The 24,429-nt window shown below is 44.1% G+C and overlaps 1 protein-coding gene across 1 annotated transcript in view; it reads left to right on the top strand.

The window, feature by feature from the left end:
• The window catches only part of LOC144762237 (adhesion G-protein coupled receptor F3-like), a 405,409-nt gene that overhangs the window by 108,537 nt on the left and 272,443 nt on the right, over positions 1-24,429 (top strand). The window lies entirely within an intron of this gene.

Raw genomic sequence — 24,429 nt, 5'->3', positions numbered from 1 at the left:
CCTTGCTCCCGGAGAACTATCGGCCCATCTCCCTCTTACCTTGGACCGCCAAGGTCACTGAGGCGCACGTGAATTCTATTCTGTCTGCTCACCTCTCTCGCAATAACATTCTTGACGAGAGCCAAAATGGGTTTCGTGCTCAACACAGCACTGAAACTGCTTTGCTCTTTATGATCGAGCATTTGCGGTCGGTGCTGGATGCGGGGCAGACTGCGGCGCTCTTATTGTTAGATCTGAGCGCCGCGTTCGACACGGTGTCTCATGACATTCTGTTGCGGCGATTGGAGGAAGTGGGCATTGTGGGGAAGGCCCTTCAGTGGTTCCGCTCCTTCCTCTCAGACCGGTCTTTCAAGGTAGCTATACCACCTGGCCAGTCCTCGCTTCATCCTTTGGAACTGGGAGTCCCTCAGGGCTCTGCTCTTAGCCCCACCTTATTCAACCTGTATGTGAAGCCGCTGGCTGCTGTCGTCAGGCAATTTGGCCTTACCATGACATCGTATGCCGACGACACGCAGCTGGCGGTGACACTCAGTGGGGACCCTGAGGTGACTGCGCTCAGATTCCGGGCAGGACTTATAGCTGTGGCTAGCTGGATGCGTAACAACTGCCTACAGCTTAATGCCAAGAAGACCGAGGTCCTGGTGGTAGGGAAGCAGGCGGACCTCTGGGGAGATCAGTGGTGGCCTTCCGAACTAGGGGTGACCCCCCTTCCAGCGGCCGAAGTTAAAAATCTGGGGGTCTGGCTGGATTCTAATCTATCCTTTACCAGCCACACGAAGAAGACAGCAGCTACCTGTTATGGTATTCTGCGAGGACTGAGACCTGTCCTCAAATTCTTCGACCCCCCCACTCGGCAACTGGTGGTTCAGGCCTCCATCCTTTCCCGGATTGACTACGGGAGCGCCTTGCTGCTAGGAGTCAACCAGGCGGAGGCTACTAGGCTGCAGAGGGTGCAGAATGCTGCTGCACGGGCCATTGTCGGCATTCCTAGACGGTGTTCGGTTTCGACTGTTCTGACCTCTCTTCACTGGCTTCCGGTCAGACAGAGAATCAAATTCAAGGCTCTCTGTCTGACATTTAAGATTCTGAAGCTTTCTTCCCCCCCCGCCTTGGTGGGCCTCATTTCTTCTTACGTCCCCACGCGGTCCCTCAGATCTGAATCACTCCATTTGGTGAGTAAGCCTAGGTTCAGGCTGAGCAGGATGGGAGGACGTTCCTTCCGTGTTCTGGCGGCTGATCTGTGGAATTCTCTTCCGGTGCACATTCGTGCCCTTAATAGTCTGACTCTTTTTAGACGGGCCATTAAAACCCATTTGTTTTCCCCTGTTGTCTGATCTTCCCTTTTTTCAGCCCTGATCTGTTGTGTTGTGTACATGATCTGGCGCCAGGACGCCCCTTTGCTGGGGCAGCTGTTGCGCCTAATAAATGTTATTAACATAACATAACATAACATAACCACAAAAAGCCAGTTCACCTGTACTTAATCCATGGGTAGCCTGGCACATAAGCAGTCAGTCTTAACTTAGAGGCAATGTGTAAGGTATTTATGCAGCACACAAAGAGTAATAATGTGAAAACACAACACAGGAATGATACAGAACATTTTAATAAATAATTTGACACTAAAGTGAGAAAATTCCAGTCGGTAGAACCGGAGTTATGAATTTTCAAAGTTTTTAGTATAAAACTAGCACCTAAAATTTCAAATAGCCACCCTCGGGCACTTAGTCAAGCAAGACAGGGGCAAAGTCGAAAGTTATGGCTGACCGCCATGCAGTGCATTTCAGATACACAAAGTAGATTGGGCCAGGTCTTGGCTTCCCTTTGGACCAGCGATATTCTTGCTGGAGACATCATTTGGGGGGGGGGGGAGTTTTATATAGCACGAACTAGACCAGAAGGTATCAGAGCTCTTTACATGAACACCAGTTATGTTACAGACAGACATATTACATTTTTGTTAGGCACAGGAAGATTAGATGATTTGCCCAGAATCACAGGATGTTGAGGGTCCCTGCCAAGATGCAAACCCGGTTCGCCAGCGTTAAGGTCGACCGCTCTACCGGTAAGGACACTTCCTCTCCTCATTGTCAGGGAGCAGCTGGATGAAGTAGTTGTGAAGATTTCTACGCTTGGACTTTGTTACTTTTATGGAAGGCCAAAATCTCGAGTGGGACAAAGCTGCAGGCTCTAGCCGAAGAGAGCTCAACAAGACCGGATACCCCGTTCTGAGAGGCGCTGCTGAAAAGGATTTACTGCTGTGGAGAAGACTGTAGTGGGAGCTACTGCAAAGTCAACCCGACTGGTGATGCACTTTGGCCAGATCAGTAAGCAGCTAGATCCTGGTCTTCTGTTGGTTATCAGGCCACATTTTAGTGGACATTTTCTATATTCCAAGCTTAGGGTGTTTGACTATTTGGGCACCTTAAGCATCACTTCCAAGGGTCCACAACGGGGTGGGTGCCCCTTTGAGGGTAGGGCTCACTTTATGCAGGGTCCAGGTGTATGGTTCAAATTGTTGGGACTGTTGTTTCCGCGTGGGTTCGGATCCCATCCTCGTCGCCATAATATTGTAGTAACCAGGTAGACGGATGTGATTTATTTGGCTACATGGACAGCAGAGTCAGCAGGACCAACTCCACCAACAGCTCCAACAGGAATTCATAGAATCTCAACAGTTGCTAGGTGACCACTTGCTAGGTGACCGCATATTCTACAACATTGTAATATTTGCAACATTAAAAGGAAACAGAATGTAATACGCATATATACCTCAAGATACAGCATCCAACTAACCCTTGGAGTCAGTCTGCTAGTCCTGAGTTCATGTAGCAAGGCCAGCCTCAAGCAGAAGGGCAGTCCTCTGAGGGTATAGGCAGTCCTCTGATAGCAGCAGGGCAGACCTCTCGTAGCAGCAGGACAGTCCTCTGAGGTTCAAAGCAGGCCTCAAGCAGTTTGGCAGTCCTCTGAAGTACAAAGCAGGCCTTCTGATTGTCCTTCAAAGGTCCAGGAATATACTGAAGAGTGGCTCTGGAGGTCCACTCTTTATATCTGTGACAGCCTTTGAAGTGGGAGACACTTCTAGGTATTTCTACCATCTGGTCCTGGAATTTTCCCCCTTCCCGACCAGGCTCCAAGAGGTCTAGGGTAAAAAAAGACAGTTGTCAAGTTTTTTGAGTATGCTGGAAGCATCTCTTTTGAAATGTGGGTTGGGCAGGAAACAGCTCCACCCCTAGCAAGATGCCTTATCCTTCCTACATCTACCCTACCCTTTGTCTCAATGTCTGGGAGGAATACACAAAGGTCAACTCCAGATGTTTACATGATTGTAACCCAGGACAAAGGCTGCAGAATCCAAATAGTTAGGACAAGAAAATGCCAATGTTCTAAAAGTGACAACTTCAGAATTGTGACTTAAAATCTCACTTTAACATTAAAGAGGATTTAAAATTACAATTCCTTTGTAACCAACCGTGATATTTTTTTCCATTCTTAAACACAAGTTAGCACTTATTAAATGTAATATGTTAACTCAATCTTATCCATGGGAGAAGTAGGCCTCAAGATAGTGAAAAAATTAATTTTGGAGAATTCATGATCAGGACATATAAAACCTAAAAGTACATGTCCAACCTTTTAAATACACTGCACTCTGCCCTATGGGCTGTTTAGGGCCTACCTTAGGGATGACCTGTATGTATTGAAAAGGAACAGTTTAGACCTAGACAAAGGTTTATTTTTCCAGGCTGAATAGGCAGTTTAAAACTGCAGACTGGTTACAACGGCAGGCTTGAGACATGTTTTAAAAGGCAAAGCTACTTAAGCATGCAGCTCAATAGTGACATTTAATTTACATGCCCTGGGTACATGTTGTACCACTTTACTAAGGACTTATAGGTAAATTAAATATGCCAAACAGATGTAGTCCTGTTAGACATGGCTCTTTCTGCAGGGTCATGCTAAAGTCTTTTGCCTTCACCCTCTGTACCGTTTTTGTTGGGTTTTAGGACTCTATTCACTTTACCACTGCTAACCAGTGATAAAGTGCTTGTGCTCTTTCCTTTAAACATGGTAGAATTGGCTTACACTCAATTGGCATATGTAATTTATTTAGAAGTCCATAGTAAAGTGGTGCTACATGTATGTTAAATGCTATTAGTGAGCCTGCAGCACTTATTGTTCCACCCACTTAAGTAGCCCTTTAAACATGTGTCGGACCTGACGTTACAGCCTGTGTGTACAATTTTAAAGTACCATTTCAACCTGGCAAAATAAAAGTTTTGTCAAGCCCACATCTTCCTTTTTTTATATATATATCACCCCTAGGGTAGGCCCTGGGCAGCCAGGTTGGCAGGGTGAGGCATATTTAAAAGGTGGAACATGTACTTTTAAGTTGGTGACAGCCTACCCACAGTACCCTCTGGAAACAGGAGGGTACACATCCCTAAGGGTCTGGCGGATGATATTGACAAGTGGTTTGAAGCTTAAGAGGTATTTTTACAGATGCATATGAACCCTGCGTAGGATTAGGGGGCTAGCCTTTAGAAGCAAAGCCCTAGTGAAGGGAGGAACACCCCGCTGGCCCTAGACAAGGGGGACAGGATTAGATATCCCCCAATGAAGGAAACACTTGTCAGGAAATATGGCCTCATCCCTGGAAAGTGCAGGCAGACGTTTAGGGACAAGCAGAAGCTGGCCCTTCAGTCCTGAGTGGATTGTGTGGATTCTTTTTTGCAAGGCACTGGATGGTTAGGTGAAGAGCAGTGACATAAATACCAGGGGCTGTAAAACCTGATTGCAAGATAGCACATGTTTAGCCTTTGTATTGCAGATCTGTGCCAACATCTGGTTGATAGTAAGCTCACTGGTCTCAGGGAACTTGCTAAGGAGGAAAGCCACTGGCTCAGCACCAGTGTCCACAAGCAGGTACCTGGGAGTGACCCCAAGAAGGGTAGTTTAGATTCCCCCAGCAGAGTGAGGGGGAGATTAAAAGTGACCCAAACGAGTCCCGGAGTAAAGGGGGATGAAAGGTTCCCCATGCCCCTTCTGAGAAACAGGGAGAAGGCTCTGGTGGGCGGTGGCCAGGGTGCGATATTCACAACCCCGCTGCTTTGATTGTTCTCAGCTAGGACACAAGCAGGGGATTATGTCTGTCCTACGAAAACACCCACTGGTGGGATCTCTACAGCAGTGATCCATATGGCCTTAGGGGTAAGTAGTCCCCAGGGGCAAGAGGTATATCATGCCCTCTGCTCCTTTAGTTGGAGGGTGAACTCAGATGGTAAACTGGTGATCCCTGAGGGTGCGAGTCATCAGTTCCACCAGGTCTAGGTAAATGGAGTCCCTGTTACTGCCCTGATGGGAACAGGGGCCAGCCACTCCTATGGGAGTGGAATGTTGGTTGCTCCAGGGCAGTACACCAGCCAGGTTTTCAGTATAACCCAGGCCTACAGGTGTGTCCTTGGGCCTGGTAGCCTAGGAATGGGATGGGAAGGTAATTCAGAGAAGGGTCATAGTTAGTTCCTAGGTTCCCATAGACTGCATTCTGGGGAATGATTTCCCACCGGCTTAAGGCAAGCTGGGAGGGGCTGCTACCCAGGGAACCCTCAAATCCCTGGTTTTTGTGACAACTGCTCCCAGGCCAAGATGGAGGGACAGGAGGACGAAACAGTCCACAGTGGGAGGACCAGTATATCAGGAGTTACCGGTTTTGAGAGCAGAGCATCCCAAGACTAACCTTGGTAAGACACTGACAGTTTGTGCTACCCTTGAAGGTGGTGGTGCTTGCCAGGCACCTGTTCAGCCTCAGGGTACAGACCTTAGGCTGAGTGGCAAGTCTCTGGATATCACACTGTAGTGACCTGACGGAGAGGAACGAGGACACTAGGACCCTGTGGGTCATGAGGGGGGTGACCAGGTCACCGGACACCACATCCGGTCAGGGGGGACAGGAAGTGGACAGTAAAGACAAGGACGAGGACAGGGATGGGTGTGTGTAACGAGCTGTACGGAAAAGAAGAATAAAAGAATGTGATTCCACTCACCTGTGTCCTGCGTGTGATTTGGGGCTGCAGAGTGCGTGCAGTACACGACAACTGGCGACGAAGGTGAGAGACGAGCCGACGTGGAAGAGGAAAAGCCACGCCATCAAGAGGAACAAGGTGCCAATGCTGGATGCGCAGGAAGACGAAAAGAAAAGCGACATCGGAGCCCACCCGACCGCCTCCGAGGAAGAACAGCCAAACTGCGGGAAGACGAAAGGAAAAAGCGACATCGGAGCCCACCCGACCGCCTCAGAGGAACAACAACTAAACTGCGGTAAGCGCGAAGATCTCGAAAGTGAGGCGCGAGCTCTCGCGAGAGTCTCGGCGGCCATCTTGGGATCAGGCGGCAGGGCCAATAGGAGGCGAGATCGGGGAAGCGGCCATTTTGGAGTCAGGCAAGCGAGATTTCGATAGCGAAATCTCGCGAGAAGAGAGCGGCCATCTTAGAGAAAAGGACAAGAAACAGAAAGGCCATAGAAATCAACAGAGCAGCCATTACGAAGACAGGCAAAGACATAAATAGACAAGAAAAGGACAAGGAAAGCCTAGAAAAGGCTAAAAGAAAAGGAGAAGAACAAAGGAAGAAGAAGAAAAAGGGGACACAAAAGAGAGACAAGATAAAAGGACAAGGAAAGCCTAGAAAAGGCTAAAAGAAAAGGAGAAGAACAAAGGAAGAAGAAGAAAAAGGGGACACAAAAGAGAGACAAGATAAAAGGACAAGGAAAGCCTAGAAAAGGCTAAAAGAAAAAAAAAAAGAGGGGAAAGAAAAGGGACACAGGAGAAAAGGAAGTAGAAAAGGTCAAAATACAGTATAAAGTAAAGAAGAAGAAATAGACGAGAAAAGGACAAGGAAAGCCTAGAAAAGGCTAAAAGAAAAGGAGAATAACGGAAGAAGAAAAGGCAAGAATGGCAGATCCAAAGCCCAGCACACAATACAGGAGCCCACTACCGTTCAACTTATCGGAGCCACAGGCAGGAATAGGTGGGAGAAGTGGATAAGACGGTTTGAAAGATACGTAGAAGATACAGATGTAGCAGACGGGAAGAAACGAGGGCTACTGCTGAACTTAGCAGGGGATGACGTCGAAGAACTTCTGGTGACACTGCCTACCGAAGAAACAAAAACGTATGAACAACTAAAGAAATGCCTAACAGCTAAATTCGACCCACAATGAAACATTGACTTCGAACGATATACATTTACCGTTGCGTGTCAACGAGCAGGCGAAACACTAGATGACTTCGCGACAAGGTTGAGAAAATTGGTGACACATTGTGAGTTCGACAAATTCGATAACGAGCAAGCAATAAGGTTGAGGCTCATAGAAGGCTGTCGCGACACAGAATTCAGGGCAAGAATACTCAAGGAACCGACGTCATTGGAGAACATCCTGTCACTAGCAAGAGCAGAGGCGAGAGCAACGGAACATGCCAAGGAAATGGAAAGAGGGAAGAGCGTTGAAATAGAAAACGCACACTTCACGACAAACAGAGATCGCCCAGGCCGATGGAAGAATGACTTGAGGGAACAAAAGGAAAGGAGACCACACGAAGGAACATGTTTCCAGTGCGGAATGGGATTTCCTCACAGAGGCGCATGCCCAGCGTTTGGCCAGACGTGCAGAAGATGTGGTGGAAGAAATCACTACGCCAGTATGTGCCATGGCGCACAAGTCAGAGGCGACAAGGAAAGAACGGGAAGACAACAGGAGTCGACAACAAGACACGTCAGGTATGTCGACAACGAAAGGAGAAGTCTGTCACGAGGGTCGAGCGAAGAAGAGGAAGCAGAGAAAGCGGAAAGATTATACCATATGTCGGAAGTGCACACAGAGCCAGCAGACAAAAGCATCCGAGGAAAGACAGACAATGCAAAGATAAGAGTAGGAGCGCACGAAGCAGACTTTATATTGGACAGTGGTGCAACATGCAACGTCATGTGTGTATCAGAGTACGAGAAAATGGAAGTAAGGCCGACACTGAGAGCGTCCAAGGTAAAAGTGTTCACCTGGGGGGCAAAGAAAGAGGTAACGAACTTGGGAAAATTCACAGAGGAACTGAGGTACGAGGACAAAGTAAAGAAGGAGGACATTCATGTTCTTAAAGGCGATGCCCCTGGACCATGCCTGATGAGCAACAGCACCGCTAAAACGATGGCCTCATAACGATGACATATGAAAAAGAGAAAGAACATGCCGATAGCAAGCGAAGAGAAGAGGTAGGAACCAGAAAAAGAGAAAGAGAAGGAAAAAGAATGAGCGGAAAAAAAAAGACAACAAAGGGCGGCCGTAGAAAGAGAGGAGCAAGAAGCAACGCGGAGGGCGGAGAACAACAATCAACACGAAGAGAGGCTGACAGAAAAAGAGCAGACGGAGGACAACAGAAAGGCAGAAGAAAGGATGATGGCAGGAAAAGACGACCAAGGAAAGAGTGCAAGGGGACAAAGAGAATACGTAGGAAAAAGTAGGAAACAAAGACTGGGGAGAAGGGTCGACGAGACTGACACTCTCTCTCTCTCTCTCTCTCTCTCTCTCTCTCTCTCTCTCTCTCTCTCTCTCTCTCTATGTCCTCTCCTTTTCACAACGACAATGAGCAGGAGAATAGCACCATGAACATTTATTTGTTCGCAACAAGGGGGGAGATGTAGTGACCTGATGAAGAGGAACGAGGACACTAGGACCCTGTGGGTCATGAGGGGGGTGACCAGGTCACCGGACACCACATCCGGTCAGGGGGGACAGGAAGTGGACAGTAAAGACGAGGACGAGGACAGGGATGGGTGTGTGTAACGAGCTGTACGGAAAAGAAGAATAAAAGAATGTGATTCCACTCACCTGTGTCCTGCGTGTGATTTGGGGCTGCAGAGTGCGTGCAGTACACGACACACACCTGAACTAGTGGGAAGGAGAGTGGAAATAGGGTGCATTACACCCTGGGCTGTTACTCCTCCTTTGAGAAACCACAGAGAAACCTGGGTTGCCAGGGGCCTGGCTCTTGACATTGAAAGCTATCAGTGACATCTGTTGATTACTGTCCTTACGGGCAGAGTTTTCTTTGAAATGGGGACAGAAGTCCAAACCAAGGCGTGGAATGGGCCACATCACCATTGGCCATGGTGGCACTGTCTGCCTACTGGGATGCATCTGTGATCAAGTTAAGGTTAGGTGCTACTAGTGGGCCTGTGGCATTGGTCGTGGCAGCCACTTAAGTAGTCCTTTAATCATGTCTCAGGCCTGTCACTGCAGCCTATGTGGGCAGTTTAAAACTGTCAAATCGCCCTAGCAAAATACACCTTTTGCCAGGCACAAATCTTCCTTTTCAATACATTCAAGTCACCCCGATTGTAGGGCCTGAACAGCCCAGAGGGCAGTGTGCAGTTACACTTGAATAGGGTGTATTCTGACATCACACAAATGGCTGCATGCCGTCCCATAGTTAGTCTGGAGCCAAGGCAGGGAGGCAGAAAACCTGTCTACTTCAAAGGGAAACCTCTAGAATGTTCTCACACTTCAAAGGAAGCATCTGGTATAAATACTTGCCATCAAACACCAACGCTTCAGTACACTTCTGAACCTGTGGAGACTCAGCCGTGAAGTAGTACTGCTGTGCTGCTGAAAGTACCGCTGCCCTGTTGGACAACTGCCTTGCTGGACTGTTGACTTGCTGGATTGCTGTACTGCTGCCGTCCTCAGAGGGATGTGGACCTGCACCTGAACCCAGGACTTCCATAGTGACTCCAAGGGCTAGGCTGCTGTCCTCCTGTTCAGAGCCACAGCGACCTTACAGGCTTCCAAAGACCTGAACCAGCACCTGTATCCTTCTGGAGTAAGCCCCTGACCCCCAAGTGGTACTCCTCAGGTCCTGGACCCTTGGTGTTGTCTCAGAGAGGCTGAAGTAAGGTGTTTGGGCTCTTCCCAACTGCGAACAGGCCCATTGGTGCCAAAATCTTGTCACTCGCACAACCCGCCAGTACATAGTTCTGTCAGCCCAGCCCTTGGCACTACAGCATCCACTGCTCACAGGGAGCGCCACCACAAGGCATTGCCCTGCCCATCTACTGCACTATGGTACATAAATAGGTGGTCCCAGTGTAAGAACGATCAAAGGAAAAAAAGAATGCATAGACCAATATACGACAGACAGTATTATGGTAAATTTAAAGATTCAATGTTAATTAATCACATAGAGTCTGAAAGCAATCCATGATTCATAATTTAATATAAGTAATCAAAAAGGTTCCACAATTTAATGGAGGACCAAAAAACACATACAGTGCCCCAGGAAGGGAAAGGGTGGTGAATGGAATAGTGTAGGTTCAGGGAAGGATAAGTGACATAACACTGGTCTAATAGACCCAAATTGTACACAAATATCAATGCGTGTTGGCTTCCAAATACAGCCACATTCAACATATAAATGTTATTTTTACATTCAATTGGAAAAAAGCCACCAAAAATAAAACCATCTAAATCAATATAGCAGTATGGTTAATTGATGGGCAAGGTGGAAGATCGTCGACGTTTCAACCCCTCTGGATCTAGGTAAACGATGGGCACCTTAGGCTGGGGTCTTCATCAGGACAAACGCACAGAGGAAGGGGGCAAAAAGCTGTGGCAGAAATTGTCAACACAGTTTAGAAAAACTTCATAGTGAATTATGGGCTCACAGGCTCCAAGAGAAAGAAGAGCACTGCTTATGGTAGAGGGTTAATAACTCCGTTAATCAAAGGAGGAGCCGCCAGAGAGTGGTCGGCGTTAAATAAAACCAAAACAGCAGAGAAGAAACTTATCCAGGAATGCAAAAGATGGAAAGGCTTGCCGCTTAGAGAGGTCTTGACACGGGTCCGAGTCAGTCCGCTGGGCTTTAGCAGATAGGTGAAAAAAGCGTTGCCGCAAAGGGTCAGAACACACATTAGCAATAAATTACGAGGCCTTTTCCAAGAGACATTTAACAAAAGTTACGGAAGCGGGGACCGCCTGAGCATCCGACAGCATTGATCCAAGTGGAGATTTCTTCTTACCACGAACAGTGGCCGCCTTAAAAGGTCGGAACACGCGTTCAAGAACACGATGAATCACGGCCGCATAGAAGTCGGACGCATCATATCTTTAATTTTGCATTTCTCTAGTTCTACTTTGAGATTTTTCTTGTGTTGTGTTTTCACTTTCTTACTGTTTGAACTCATATATATACTTAATCAGCACCTCTAATTTAAGCCTGACTGCTCTGTGCCAATCCACCAGAGGGTCAAGCACATGTTAATTTGGGGGTTGCTTGTGCCTCACCCTGACAAGGATTGTGGCTGCTGCTTGAGTAGGGTTTCAACCCCCTCAACCAGTAACCCAATTTCCCACAAGGCCAATTTTACCATGTTTTAGAGAGAGGGCAAAAGCAAGTTATGTTGTGTTGTGTTTTGTATGTTATGTCATGTTATGTTATACACATGCATCAAGCAGTTTCCTTGGTGCTAGAGCAAGGGAGAGCTAATCACAATGCTGAGAGAGACACTAACGTTATACCTGTCTGATTAACCAAATGTTAAGGGATTGTCTAAATTTCATGTAGCTTGTGGCTGTTCTGATCTCGAGAGGAGAGGAGTTCCAGCTGCGAGAGTGGGGGGGGGGGGCAATGACTGAAAATCTGGAGCCGCCCATTCTCTTCTTTTCGAACTTTGGTACTGACAGGTAGCTCATGAGAGAGGAGCTCAATGTTCATTTGGGGATGTATTTCTGGATTCAAGATGTACTGAAAATAGGACATTTTCTATCAAGAGTTTTAAAAATAATGCATCCTGTTTTAAAGATAGTCCTTTGTTCCACAGACAGCCAGAGGAGATCTTTCCTTAAGGGGGTAAAATGGCAGTATATATGTCGTCAAAATATTAAATGGGCTGCCTCTTTCTCAACAATTTGAAGACTGCGAAGAAGAAACTTAAGGAGGCACTTAGAGGGAGTTGGAGTAGTCTATTCTGGAAAGAACCAGAGCAATTACAACCTGGATGAGGGCCTCTGAAGTAAGAACCTTGCAATTTTCCTATTTCTGTGGAGTAGTAAGAAGCAGGAAGAGATCACGGTCCGAGTTGGGGCTTCACTGATAGTTCGTCATCAATAAGGACCCCAAGATGTTTTACAGATTTCTTGAGAGATGGAAGGGTTCCCATCTTGGGAGGCCATAATGGCACATTCCAATATTCAAGGTGATGTCAATTTCCGTTTGGTCTAAGTTTAGTTGAAGATGATTTCTGTTCATCCAGTCACGGATGAAGAGCATTGTATTTTGAAACATTTTCTTTGACTCAGGGGAGATGTCAATACTAAAGAGTCATCTGCATAGCTGTAGATTGGAAAGTTCATATTTTTGAAGGCAAGAACTAAGGGACGTATGAATAAGTTGTAGAGATGTGGAGAAAGGGAATAACCTTGAGATAACCCACAGTCGAATTGGACCTTGGGTGATTTAAACGGGGTCAAATGGGTTGATTGAGATCGGCCCTTTAAAAAGGAGGTGATCTAGTCGCGCACCAGGCCTAGCAACCCTGGGTCTTTGATACGGTCCACCAGGAGACTATGGTTGACCATGTCAAAGGTTGCCAAGAGGTCGAGGAGAACCAGAGCCTGGATAAATCCCTTGTCACATTCTCTACGCATGTCATCTATAACTGAGAAAATGACTTATTCTGTGGGATGAGTTGGGCGCAAGCCTGCCTGACAGGGATAGAGGAATTTGGACTTCTCCAAAATAGAACAAAGGCTTTGTGACACATGTGCCTCCAGTACCTGTGCCAAGAAGGGTAGCAGGGAAATGGGGTGGTAATTTTTCAAAGCGAGCAGATCCTTGCTGACCTTCTTTTGGATGGATCCCACTACAGCCTCCTTGAATGAACTAGATACCTTACTTTGGCTCAGAGAAAGATTAAGAAAGGATAAGGCTGAATTGGAAAGTTGGAGAATGGAAAATACTGAATTCTCTAGCACTGGTCAGCAGTGCTAATGTATACTGAGTCCTAACATCTAACAAAAATAGGTTCGGAAAACAGGAGGGATGAAGGCAAAAGGTTTGGAGAAGACCACACCAAAGGCTGCTTGGTCTTACAATGATACATACAACATTCAAAAAGCATGCACTAACGGGGCCACAGCTGTGACTTTGGGGGGCGGAAGGGACCAGCAGAAAGGCCTTAGTGGTTTCTGAAGGCTTCAGATAAGGAAGGGACTGTGAGAAGATCCTGCCACCTCCTCTTGTTGGCAGACCTTGTCATGGGTAAGCCAGTGAGAGGATGACCTTCTCTAACTCGTCACAGAGTGGGATGGGGTCAGTGATAGTTGCTGACCCCACACCATTGTGTGACAAGGCATCCCTGATAAACAGTGAGTCCTGGGCAATTAAAGGCCTAAACCTAAAGTGCTCAGGTTTGATGCTATCATCATGAGGGGGAGGATCTCAGATGGCTTTGCTGGACTGAGGAGGTCACATCCTTAAATCTGTCAAATCTTCAAGCTTCCAGTTTACTGTCCATTAGCGCATTCAAAGCGCCTGTCTGACTGACTCGAACAGAATGACGGTCTGTCAAGCTGACCATTGGTCAGCCTGACAGACACTCATAATGCTTGCAAAAGGGAGGGGAGCGAGACTCCTCCATCCCTCATGACAGGCCGCACCTCATCTGAAGCAGTGTATCTTTTTGAAAGACATTTCAGGTTTTGCATCTGACTCAAGAGGGATATTGTCACAATCCTATTAATTGCTGGGGTGGATGGAATAATATTTTCCTCTATACTCAATGCCCTCGAGAAGAAATCAAAATGCTAGCTCCATCTCTGAAAAAGCCAAGGGGAAAGTGGAATGGGAGAACAGCAGTCAGTATCTTCATGTAGCTTTTTACCTGTAAGAAGGAATATATAAATATACTTGAGCAGCTTACTCTGGCTGTAAGGGAACTATATTTATCAGTGTATCCAACACATTTAAAAGAATCTCCTATTTTTTGAAAGTCTGTGCTTTGTGAAATAAAGTGAGACATATGCCTTCTCACTAGTGTTATTCTTCGCTAACTGTAGCTCAAATCTTCGTATTCAATGAAATTCGGTAGTACAAATTAAGATTTCACATTCAAATTGCACTTAGTACCTGAAAGTTCAATCTTTCAGTCAGAAAACATGAGATCCAAGGGGCATATTATCAAGAAAGGGCGTTACATTATCGTCGCTTTTATCGGCAGGAAACTGCCGATAAAGCGGCGATAATGGGCTTGATAATATGCTCTATGGAATTCCAATCGAAGCCCATGTTAGATGTCTTCACGTCTAACATGGGCTTCGATTGGAATTCCATTGAGCATATTATCAAGCCCATTATCGCTGCTTTATCGGCAGATTCCTGCCGATAAAAGCGGCGATAATGTTACGCCCTTTCTTGATAATATGCCCCTATATTATTCTTAAGAGTCTCTTTTTCCTCAGCCGTGAGGTCGTATATTAGTCCAAATTGGTTAAAGAATAGATTTGTTCTCGCCACAAAATGTAATTAAGTACTGCAAAAATGATATGTCCATCCCCTACATTCCCCATAGCAGTCGAAATCCCTCTCCAACCACCAGCTAGCATCCACGAGAAACACAGTCTTTCTGAGAGGTTCTTCTGAAGCAATGAGAAGACTAGCTAGCTTCTTCAAAGTAATGTGACTTCCATGCACCACACCAGAACACTGAAAACAAAATTAGGAAGCATTGCTTCCACATTCCAGTTTCCTGATGTAACATTTACGCACAGAAAACTGAAGCCATGATCGATCAAAGTTACAATTAGGAGATTTTCCAAGGTAGTTTTAAGGCCGTGTCCTTAAAATATTAGGTGTACCCACAATGTCATAGTGTTGTCACTTTTCAAGTATATGTTCAGTGCCTTACCCACACTAAGTTACACTTCTAAACATACAAATTATTAAACAAGGAGCTAGTGTAGCAAATGTGGGAATATGCACCAGGTGTGCTTGAGAAAGCAAAGCCATTTCATGGAAAATTTCTTTTCATAACAAGCAACAAGAGAATAAATACATATATTTTAAAATGTCAGCAAATTTTTTTGCCCATTGACGCAGGGTTATACCATTTCACATTTTAAACACAAAATATCAATCCTTCACAAATGCCACCAAATATCCCATTGAAATTACCCAATTAAAAATGGCGATTTATGGTGCACTTCCAAAACTCACTGCATCATTTATGACTGGTTCTTTTTGTTGTATAGTAAAAAGATCTGGAAAACACCAAATTAATTCACGGAAGTACTGAGAAGAGATTGCATGGGAAGGACAAACTGTTGACCGTAAAAGTTCAGCAATCCAGAGTAAAAGGGCCTGATTATGTGTGGTCGGTGTATTCCTACCCATGAGTAAACTCCTGTTTACAAACGGGTCAGAATTACGAGTTGGAAAGTATTTAATATATCGATAATTATCAAATGCATTAAATACCTCAACCTGCGTTAAATTTTGACAGGTCAAACCTGTCAAGATACAACTGGGGAAAATCATACAGTAGTTACTGTGTCACGCAGATTTTCAGTGCATTAAACACCCAAATCTGCTTGTTATTCCCCACAAACGTTATAACAGGTGCAATTTATTTCACCCAATAAATGGCGTACCCCATGGTATTGTTATTTATCAAGTGTGATAAATAGAACCTATACTCATAATCAGGGCCATAGGGTTAAGTGACACTGGCATAGATCAGTAAAGTTACTACAAGTGTGATTTTAAATAGACTAATCCTGATGCCTTTTGTAAATTCTATTTGCGGTTGGAGATAATCATAGAATAACAGACTCCTTCCTCTGTGAGTGAACCCCTTTTGTGCATAACATACTTAATATATTTTCAGGAACTACAAAAAATAAAACAATTAGAATGTCTCCTCCGCTATTTGGTTGGAGAATAACTAGTACTGGTCTTTTTCTATGTTTGGAGCAATGTGTGTGGAATGTTCAATTGCCCATGAACACGTTTAATTACCACGCAGCTTGAGACAATTTTGCTAGGTAAAGATATTTTACTCTTTGAGGTCATTGTAACGAAGTGGTTTTATCTGTATTGAAGTGTGTTGTAGTATATCAATGAAGCAAAAAATGACCAAATTAATCGTGACTGTGGGTATTATGAAGACCAAATGTGTAGTATTTTAACAAATAAGAAAATAGAGTTGGGTACATTACACGTCCTTTACACGCATCAATTTTTTCTTTTAACCTTACCTTGTCTAACCCCTTATTAAAACTTTTCTGAGCACTAGACAAGAGGAAGTTTTAGATCAGCTAGCCCTTCATGGATTCCTACGAAAAGAAAAGATCTCTGTGATTTCTAAGAAATCACCTCCTGGTGGGGGGAAGGAAGCCCCGATGATGACACTATTAACTACTAGTACTTTAATGCCAAAGCATATACCACTGACCGAAAGTAGTTGTTGAGGGTCCCACAGATCCAGTTCATAGGGATCCCCTAGAACACAAATTCGCCTCACATTTGATTTTTGTTTCTTGTGATTAGCATCTATATGCTAGTTGTATGGAGAATGTGACCATCATTAGAAACCAGATACATTCATAACACATTTTAGTGTGTAGGAACAGGTTTGCCGAATGCCCCAATAGAGCCTGCTTTCATGAAATTCTTTGGTTGACCACCACACTACCTGGCTCCTGGTGGTCTGATTTTTGTTCAGTAGCTCCTTTTTTCATTCCCTTATGTTTTAAATCAATGTCGGCACCCCCACTCTGGAAATTGTTCCAGCATCACTGCCATAATGAAGTGGTTTGGAAGCTCAGTCAGGTCCCGTGTAAAGTTTGCTGCCTTTCCCTTGCCTACACATTCTTATACATTCCCTGAAGGCATTATCACTTACACAGGCATAATCCTTTTTTCTAACAGATATATGTGTCACAAATTGTGCACCCATATATTGTGATTGGTGAAAAATGTGTGTGTGCCAAAATATATGCTAATAGCTGAGTACGGGCTTTAATTAGAGTTTGGCAGACAGGATATTCTGCCACAAATATGGTGGGCATCCCTTCTGCCATGTTATAATAACATTATAGTCTAATGTACTGTAATTAGGGTGGACAGGGCATCAGCCATGTTTCGACTTGGTAGCCCGTCCTCCCAACTCTAAATACGGCCTAAGTCACATCAGTGTCAAAGCCTTCATCCTGTAGTGGCAAGGACTTGCAATTACATTGATATGGATAGCTATGGACTGTTAATGGTCACCTGGTGATCTGAACATACTCTGCCAATTCCTGCCGACTTCTACTACCCTATGTGACAGGAAGCAATACCTCCCACCATCTCTTCATCTGATTTACACAAGATCTTTTTCCTTTTCATGAACACCTACGCTCCCCACCTCCTACTCTGTCTTATAACGTGTTCCGTAGTGAGATAAGTGAGTAGGGCAGAGGGAGCTCTGCATTAGCGCGGGGCACACTTTTGCTGATACCGCTTGACCCTAACCTTCGCGGCACTTACCTGGTCCGGTGCCGAGCATTAGGGGCATTTGCTGTTGGTCTCCCCTGCTGCCGCTGCCTTCCTTGACCACGTGGCTGCCGAGGGGGGAGACTGCCCGGTGGCGCTCAAAAGAACAGCAAAGCTCCGGTGTAGTGGGATGAGCGTGGGCGCACCGGAAGAAGCCCGGGACAAGGGCGGGACCGTCTTAGGGCGTCAGAGGCCGGAAGAAGCTGGGCTGGGCCATCCCTCTAAGAAGCTGGACTCTGTACTTTGTACAAGTTTCTTGGTACTGTATAAATTACTGACTGTTACTGGTTAAAGTATGAATAAAATCAATACTCCTAAAGGCAGGTCCGTGGCAGGGACCTTAGATGCTTTTATGTTAAGGGCAGAATCCGTCCTTATCCACGAAATTGAGCTCACTGAGCGAAGATTGTCCCTTGAACCCCTCCTCCAGCCCAGTAGACTCTCCTCAGATATTGGCATCGAATGTAACAGCCAATGATGAGACCCCCTCTTTAATTACTGGTTCTCCAGGCCAGGTTGGATTAGATTCCCCTTTAAGCACTGTCTTAGTATCATCACCCGGGCACAATACTGCAAGTCCGTACGTAATACCTAGAGGACAAAAGGCGAAATGTAAACGCAATCACATAAATAATGAGGAACTTCCCGCAACTCCTCTTAAAGGGAAGGGTAAAAATAATCCAAAACAACGTAAAGTTGTTGCCAATCCTCTAGGTAGGAGAGGGAAAAGGGTCATAAACACAGGCGAATCTAAGGGGCAAGTAGTTAGTAACTTTGACCAAAATAATCCAGGTAAACCTGAAGAGGATGAGACCTTTTGGGGTAGAATGAAGACATTGATGTCGACTCTTTTAGAGCCCATGCCCTTAAAAATTACTACTATTGAAGCCCGTATAGCTAAAATGGAGGAGATGATGCATAACATCTGTAAATCTGCTCAGACGACTCATACCAATGTACTAGTACACCAACCTCCCGGTAAAATGACAGAAAATCCCAAGAGCTTGATATCTGATATTGCTAATCCTTGACAATCAAAGAGCAGGGAGGTTAATACTACATTAGAATATAATACCCCTGCCCGTAAAAATGGTACCAGTGAAGCAAACACAGGAAGGTCAAACAGGGGAGGTAATAATACAAGTTATAATGGCAGAAACCAACTAGGCCAAAGGGATAATCCATCTAACCCTTCACTAATTTTAAATCTACCACCAGAAGCCACTCCGTATACGGTTGTTCTGGCTAATGTCCCAGTCTTACCTTCTAATGTTTTCGAACACTGGTCGACGTTAAGGAACAAATCCCTTCATTTCCTAACAACTAAGACAGGATTTAAAAACTCTCTGTTCTCTGAATTCAAAATGGTCAGAAGGGTTAGCTGGGTTGGTACATCCCCCAAATCCTTAAATGGAGATTGCGTTGTCTTAACCTTCAGGGCCCCTCATTTTGTATATACCATAATTGAGAGGGGTTTTAATGGGTCTGTTAATGCTGATGACATTAATATCCTACCTTTAGGCTTCTTTTATTGTCCTTTGGAATCTGTAATGCATCCAGGCCCTCAGCGTCTAGCCGAAAATTACTTGGGTGCTAGACAAGCTAGATACTGTATACCGACATCAAACCACTTTGAGGTTTTGAGTGGCTTGGAAAATAACGACTGACTGCAGATCGAGATGTATGTAAAGCTACCTAGTGAAATAGTTCAGCGTAAAAACACTCCCAATCAGGGGGATTTAGTGAGTGAGCGGGTGGAGGGGCATAGGATCGTTGGATTTGAGGGTTCAAATAATGAGCAGGCGGTTCTTGAAGCTGCCTCTCAGAGAGTGCAATGTAATGGGTCTTCGTTGGAAAGCGTTAATACTCCTGTTTCTGCCCAAACTTTTGTTGAATCCTCATTATGCCACATTGTCTCCTGGAACCTTGCTGGAATTAAATCAAAAATTAATAATCCACTATGGTGGGATTTTATTCAACACCAAGAGCTGCTTTGTTTCCAGGAAAATTGGACCAAGAAAGTGGTACATTTAAATGGGTATAGGACTTTTCATACCCCAGCCGTTGAGGGTGTGTGTGGGAGAGCAAAGGGGGGGCTGAGTGTTTACCTTTCCAATAATTTGAATTTAAAACTCGTTACAGAGCCTGTCAAAGATGTTTATTACCAACCTCTTGTACTTGATTTGGACTCTGTTTCTTCTATTGCCTTGGTCAACTTTTATAACAATATCCCTTTGGGTGTAGTACGGAATGTTATTAATAATATGTCTAAAGCATTGTTCTGCCTTGTTAAAAGTAGGAGGAAAGATATGATGATTCTTTTGGCAGGTGATTTTAACTGTACATTATGCAGAAACGCTGAAGATAACCTATGCGGAGCTTTGTGGGAAGAGGGCACGTGTCCTTCTCATTTTAGTCATACTGCCCTGGGTGAACAACTAAATGAAGTACTTAATAGTTTTGATCTTGGTTTTGCAAACAAATTATGCACACTGCCATCCCCTCTCCCTCCAACTTTTAATGGTAGGGGTCGTTGCTCTACTATTGATTATGTTCTTGCCACTAGTATTCATGCTTATAGAATCCATTCTTTTAAAGTCTCTGATAACCCACTTAGTGATCATTTTTCTCTTTGCCTGGCCATCTTACTGCCAGCGAAGAATACTATAAGGATTATTAAAAGAGATCGAGTTCGAGAGAACTTATGTATTGGTAGTACAAATAGATATTCCTTATGATGGGCCATGGTTGTCCAATTGGAAATACTTAAAACAGTAATTGTTAAATGTATGTCAGAGTTTACGATTTGTTTGGATTTAGATACTGCCCCTGTAACTCTTCTAGCCTCTTTTTTAACAATCACAAATACAGGAAGGAATTCCCTTATTAGGCAACATAAAAATAATAGAACTCAGGGTGGATGGTTTGATTCTAGATGCACCCAAGATTACGCACTCCTAAAGAAAGAACTACATAAAAACCCAAGAAGCACTTCTGATGTGAGGAGACTGAGGAATCTATATAAATTAGCGGTCAGAGACAGGAAGAACACGATAAAACAAGAGGCCTGGGAGGCCCTGCATGTAGCCTCCGTAAATAACGATAGTGCAGGCTTCTGGTGGGTCATTAGAACTCCCTTTCTAGCTGAGGAGACTGGCCCTAAAATCGAGATAGCTATCCCAGAAATGGATTGGAATAAGCATTTTTCTCAGGTTTATGAGGTAGATGTACTCTCACTTGCTCCCTGTCCCACTATTTGACATTCTAAAATAAAGGGACCTGGTGTTTACTTTGGAGGAAGTCGAAAGGCCCCCTCTGTGGGGGCCTTTTCCAGACCAGGTGCTTAATGCAAGTTGTAATACTGGATTTTTATCTACCTGGGTGGAATCGATAATCGTGCCTATCTTCAAAAAGGGGGATAGACAAGATCCGGGATGCTATAGACTGATCTCCTTGTTGGATTCTTTCACAAAGGTAGTTGGGCGGATAATCTTGGAGCGTCTCCTGGATTGGGCTGACGAAAACTCAATTTTTTCTGATTTACAATATGGATTCCAGGCCGGTCTAGGAACTGTAGAGCAAGGCCTAAATCTTTTAATGCTGGTAGGAAAATACACGAGGGCTAAGAAAGGAAATCTGTTTTTAGCTTTTGTTGATCTCTCAGCCGCATTCAACTGCGTGGTCCACTCTAAATTATGGAGTTTGCTAGGACATTTAGGGGTTGATGAAAATATTATTTATTTTCTTAAGCGTTTTTATAGTGACGCGTCAGCTCGGGTACGCTACGGCCAGAAGGGTGAACGCACGGCCGCAATCCCGATTAGGAGTGGAGTCAGGCAGGGATGTGTCCACGCTCCATTCCTTTTTAATTTGTATATAAATGGGTTGGAGGTGGCCTTGCGCAGAGACAATTTAGATTCCCCGTATGTATCAGGCCGCCCAGTTCCGGCTCTTTTGTATGCAGATGATGCCGTGCTGATGTCACGTACTCAAGTGGGCCTACACCGCGTGGTGGATAGTTTTACCCATTTCATGAAAGATCTCCGATTAAGGGTAAACTCCTCTAAAACATTCATTATGCACTGCGGCAGGGGTTTTAAGGCTAATAAAGCTGTTTTTATTGCAGGACAGAAGCTTGAGGCTACTAAACAATTTTCTTATTTAGGCATACTGTTTGCACAGAATGAGTCCTGGGCCCAAGCAGTAGCAGCAAAGAAATTGGCGATATTACGTTCTACTTCTGCCCTCGCCATTTTTGCCAAACAATTGGGTAAAAGACCACCCGTTGAGTTAATTAAAATATATATGGCAAAATGTGTATCTGCTGCTATCTATGGGAGTGGGGTATGGGGGTTTGCCGACTCTGCACCAATTCAGGTAGTCGAAAACTCCTTTTTAAAATATATTTTATCTGTTCCAAACAGTACCTCAGGGTATATCTGCCATGCAGAATTAGGCCTTCCATTCATATCTGATTTACTTAAGCTTGAGCCTGTGCTATTATGGCACAGGCTGTGGACTAAAGAGGAAACAAAGCTTAATTGGGATATCCTCTCAGATATGTTGAAATTGGAAGGAGCAATGAGGATTCCCTGGTTGAAATATGTGTACAAATTCTGTAAGGATCTTGGTAAACCAGAGTATTTTCTAAATCCTCTCACTATCTAGGCAGTAACCAGAAAAGACCTGAGGAAAGAGGGCTTGACTCTACTGGATGCTTTAAGAATTTCAACAGAGATTATAAAGCCAACTGTCCTGCAACATCAAACGTTAATAGCCACTTTTAATATTCAACCCTATTTGATTTTTGCTCCCAGCAACTACGACAGATATCTACTGACTCGCTTTAGGCTGGGGATCTACCATAGATTAGTTAGTTTTCCAGTTATTAATGATTGGTCGCGAAATCTCCAGCTTTGTCCCTGTGACAACGTGTCTCTCCAAACCACCATTCATGTTATCTTATTTTGTAAATTTTATGCTGCTGTTAGGCGTGGGATATTGGTGCCTTTTTTTAAACAGATGGGATTACGTCAATGTCGCCCAGCCTTGTTATGTTTACAATACTTGGATAATGAAAGAGGCGTTCTAATAACTACAGCTTTCCTGAAAAAAGTGGTATATTGGAGGAAAAGCATGGTTATGTAGTTGCATTTTTTGTATAGTGATGATGACTTGAGCTGAAATCAGCCAGTAATGAAATGCTGAATATGTTTTTATTAATGTGTCTTTTTTTAAATACTTTTGTGATTTTATAATATGAATTGAAATTTGGACATTTTAATTGTATGCTTTTATGATTGCTATTTAACAATCAAATAAAGCTATTTTTGAATTGAATTGAGTAGGGCAAGGTCTAGGTTCACTGGCTGAATCTGCCAAAGAACAACCAATTCAGAGCAAAAACAATATACTCCCCATTTCATACACAAACTGTTTTCTAAGCCTCTTAGGTTGGCATAGCACCTGGCACCATAATGTGCACTGTTTGTACAATCTCAGTGTTAATTTTCAACGTACAGCAAATTAAAATGAACATACATCTATATAAGCAGAATATTACAATGCTATCTTAAACGAAGGAAATGCCAATGCTAATAAACATATCAACCTAATGTCCACTACAGACATTAAAACACACACATAATCAATAGGTTAAAAAAAGAGTAGCATTACACTTTACCAATTTATGTTAGTTTAGGTTGGTCTAAGTGTTAATTATTTAATTACAGTTCATTTGATGTCTTGAAACACTAACATTTGCATATGTTAATCATAGAATGTCTTTCAAAGTGATTAACTCACACAGACTGGCTATTGGAAACTGGGTTATTAGTAGTGGTAAATATGCATCTACCACTTGCAACAAGATCACCAACACAGTCTAAGGTCCAGTAAAGGTCTCAATAAATTATTCCCATGCTCAACTGTTGGTAGCTTGGCTGCGAACAGTCAGGCCAGTCAGCCAGATTGGGGACTATTATGCATGTTTTGCATAATACTACTACATTTCCATTTGAACTCTCTGGGTAAATGAGGTATGGAGATTATTTCAGGGCTAGATAGGTCTGGTTTATGACTGGCTGGTATTTAGGCTATTGTGTACCTCGGGTTTTATGGATCAGGAGTCCTTCTGGCTGTGACTCATTTGTGGGTGTTTTTTTGGTTCATTATGCCTTTCCCTGAGCCCCTACTTTGCAAGTCTCTTAACATGGGCATGTATTCAAGGTACTTTTACTTTTTTGGTGTCGTATACATTGAAAGCTCCTAATTTTTCACTCCTGGTAGAATTTGTCTATTGCAAAAATTGCAAAAGCAACTAGAGTAAGAATCTAGTTGTTTTCCCAGAAGGATATTCAGTGACTTCTGATTCGTTTTTTACCTGCTAAAAAGTTATCAGGGAACTTATTTGTATAATTCATTTTTAGTTTTTTTCTGTTTAGGTAAAAAAAAAAATGTTTTCTCTAGGGGGGGAGAATTTTACAGTGTTGGTTGTATGATACTTCTAGTTTACGAGTCTCCACAGTTTGCGGTTGAAATACCAATTATTTTGGAATGTCCAGGGTGTAGTCTGCTGAGGATGTCGGGTCTTGAAAGACAAGTTCTTTGGTTGTGGCACTCTCCCTATAGATTACAAATACAATGAAAGTGCCATTTCCAATTTACAGTTTTGATGAACTAGTGTGGTATTTGTTGACTTCTCAGATGCATGCTGAGTATTTTATTTTCAACTGTGCATGCACAACCAAACTCAAGTGAAAACAAGATGACATTAGGCTTAGAGAGATATAGCTCACCAACCTCCCTAGGTGAATCTGGAGCTGAAGCAACATACCTCCAACTGGCTAACTCT

This window comes from Lissotriton helveticus, chromosome 6 (assembly GCF_964261635.1).
Source record: "Lissotriton helveticus chromosome 6, aLisHel1.1, whole genome shotgun sequence".
Taxonomy (NCBI): Eukaryota; Metazoa; Chordata; class Amphibia; order Caudata; family Salamandridae; genus Lissotriton; species Lissotriton helveticus.
Note: the sequence above shows the minus strand (reverse complement) of the source record. Positions and strands in the feature narration are given on the sequence as shown.